The sequence below is a fragment of the Eutrema salsugineum genome, unplaced genomic scaffold, assembly GCF_000478725.1.
Source record: "Eutrema salsugineum unplaced genomic scaffold, Eutsalg1_0 scaffold_8, whole genome shotgun sequence".
Classification (NCBI taxonomy): Eukaryota; Viridiplantae; Streptophyta; class Magnoliopsida; order Brassicales; family Brassicaceae; genus Eutrema; species Eutrema salsugineum.
In genome coordinates this window covers 12845212-12848842 of record NW_006256414.1, presented here as the reverse complement: position 1 = coordinate 12848842, position 3631 = coordinate 12845212, and positions in this window count along the sequence as shown.

The window sequence follows — 3631 nt, the reverse complement described above, 5'->3', positions numbered from 1 at the left end:
AAACAATATAGGGTTTTCGCAATATCGTTGAGCTGTATGTAATCTGGCGGCCAAGTATATTTTTCTCAATTCAAATTGAACACAATATTGATTGGAAATAACGAATCCTACATTTTTTGTAAAGTAGTTGTTATTGAGTATCTATATGGTGATCCGAAATAAATGGGATAGTATTCAATAACAAACTAATAGAATATTCTCATAGATTGAGATTTAGCAATAGCTCAAAATAAAATTTCCGGATGTTATACAATGCCGTTAAGAGGGAAGATACATTGGCGGCTAAGTACATAAGTTCAAATTTAAATTAATACAATATTTTGGCAAATAACTAAATACGTCATTATTGGAAGTTGTTATTATTGTGTTAATAATCGAGTATGCGTGAAAAAAGATTTGAAGATTCGTATATTTTCTCTTATATTTTGAATTCAAGATTCTCTCATGCGTAAAATGTTCTTAATATGTAAATATATTTATTGCGATATCTATTTCATTTATCACGACTATTAAGAGCTAAATATTTCAAAGGGATTACATCTTCAAAAATAATAAATTGCCTAAAATAAGAAAAGGGTCAATATTAAAGGATCTGCGTCCTTTTAAACGGGTCAAAATAAAGGACGCGGATCCTCTTTGGTTTCAGTTTTTTTTTTGTTCGTGGAATACATTTTTTAAGAAACGGGTCAAATTAAAGGATCCCCGTCCTTTTAAACGGGTCAAAATAAAAGACGCGGATCCTCTTTGGTTTCAGTTTTTTTTTTTGTTCGTGGAATACATTTTTTACAATGGCATTTCATGTAATATAACACGTAATACCGAGGTCAATTTCCTAAATGTACTTCTCCTTTAATATAATAAGATACAAACAAAATGGAACCGTCGTCTAAAACAAACAGAAGCATTTCTTCGAATTAATTTTGGCACCAGTTTGATTTTCTTAGTTAGTAAAAACAATAATGATTACACCTATCAGAGCAACTATTTACGTTGTTATACATTGAATGCAACATTCTTTAATTATTTTTATGTACTAATTCATGTTAAATCTATTCTAGAGATTGTTAAGAAAAATATATACTTAAATATTCTTTTTTCTATGTTATATTTGATGTGTCGTGTGGTGAGGATATCAAGTTTTACCCTAAATTAAAACTATAGCCGCAAGTGCACAACTGATCGAATGTAGTACTTAGGGATCGAATCCACAGGGAAGGAGGATCTTTCCTGCAAAAACCTTCGAAAGAAGAAGTAAGGAAGTCTAGAACCAGGCAATTTTTGTAGGAGTTTTGGTGGTGTCTTTAAAACGTAAAAACTAATCTTAACGGGAAAATACGAGAATTAAAATGATCTAATAACTAAACTGAAAGAAATCGATTAAAAACGAGAAAATGGCTAGACCTAATTTGGATTGCCAAGCTGTAAATTGTACTGGAAAGCTGATACTTCCATCTTTGAGGTCTCCAAATTTGATCTGGATCAGACGGTGAGAAGGTCTTCATTTGAGGGTGAACTTCTGACGGTTTGACTGAGCTGTAAATCTGGTCTTCTATCCATTTTGTTAAACTTTTCCCTTGGTTTCCTGAAAAGAGTCTTGGAACTACAAATACTAGAAAAACATAATAAAAATACTTGAAAGCAATAAAAAAACATAGAAAAATATTTCAAAACGATCCATAAAAGTGGTCAAAATACGATGTTATCAATATTCCAAAAATCTAAACAACTGAATATAATATATATTATCATAAACAGTTAGGACTGAAAGTAGTTTATGATTACCGTTTTAGTTTCTATCTTATATAATAACGGTTTCACACCTAACAATATAAAAAGATCTTAAATGGTGACGATTCATTTAGTATATTGGTTATCTTGAATGGAAATATAAAATGCATTAATCTTTAGTGTAATGATTATCATGGAGAAAAAAAATGTGTCTAGTATCTCACATATCTATGTAGCATCAGTTATAGAATATGTCTATAATTTTGTTTAGTAATTATTAAATCGAAAGTACACACAAAGTTGTTATAGTTAAAAACAACAACAAAATTTTTCATATAAATTAAACATATATATATTATCAAAGAATATCAAATATATAAAAATAATTCATTATATATCTATACTTCCAAGGACTGGTTATTATCATTCAATTATAAAATCATATTTATTCGATTTATTATATGGTTTCATTGCATGCAACTCCAATCGATTACCGAGACAATAATCATTCGTATTGAGAAGTTAAAAAGCTGACATTATGACTTTTTATTCTATAGCATGCATACGCTTTGAAGTGTAGTTATCAACACCTATTCTATATACATTATTATTTAACAAAATTAATAATTATATGTATGTGATAATTTGGATTTAAAAATAAAACGAATAACACAAGAGAGAATCACTCACAAATCATTATATCAAGGAAGTATAGCATAATAAGTTACCATAAAACAGTAAAAATACAGAATCTAAATATTAAAATTCAAATTTTAGCATAAAAAAATACACCGTCTTCCCATCAAGCTTGTTTGGATAGCTGCAAATTAAATAAAAAGTTCTTATACATAAGCATATTGAATTAAATGGATTCAAAATTAGACGGAGGTGAACTAACTTGAAAATTTCTCAATCTTTGTGACGACTGTAGACACAATAAACAACATTATATGAATACTCGTTGTTGGTGAATTTTCTTCACGGCTAAGGATCAATATCATACCACTGATTTTCAACCAGCAAACAATCATAATGATTAATGAATTTTTTGTTCACTTTTGCTTCTATAGTATGTCCCTAACACAAAACCAGTAATGATTTTTATGAGCAATCTAATATTAGTTCAGTAGTAAAAGCAACTAAACAATAAATTCATATAGTAAGATATTATATTGAAGTAACCTTTGTGTAAGACAAAATAAGCATTAGAGTGACACCGTCGTGTTGAATTCATTCTTCCACTTACGAATGATCTTAACTCGAATCTTCCATTCTTAGGTATTAGTGTTTAAACCTGAAATATACTCATAGCCAAACATAATACCAATGATAGTAATTAGCAACTTTACTATAGGCTTTATGATATCTTACTTAAATAGTAGTTAACAAAAAAAATTTCTCCGAGGAAGTAGGGTTTATTGAATATAGGTATGATACTCAGGATAGTAAAGTGAATATTATGATAATAACGTCTCAAACATTTAAGGAAATTAAAAAAAATAAGTGAAAAAAATAGAACATGATTTGGAATTCATATAATATTGTTAAATATCATAGAAATAAATACTTAGATATATGTATTTTCAACAGTTTTGTATATTTAATGCTTTAAAAATACAAAACTATACAATTATAGTTGTACGCATGATGTCTCTACTGCGTGAAGGAACAAGTTTTACCATTAATTAAAACAAATGAAAGCCGCAAGTGCACAGCTAATCAGTTGTAGTACTTAGGGATCGAATTCACTGAGATTTGTGTGTCTGGTATTCTTCTACGGTTTCTCCCCTCTATGTCTAGACTAAATCGATTTGGGGGTTGCTTGTTTGTCACATATTGAACTAAAACTACAAAAGCAAATAAATCTATATCAAAAAGCAAGTAGAAAATTGAATGAAAGCAA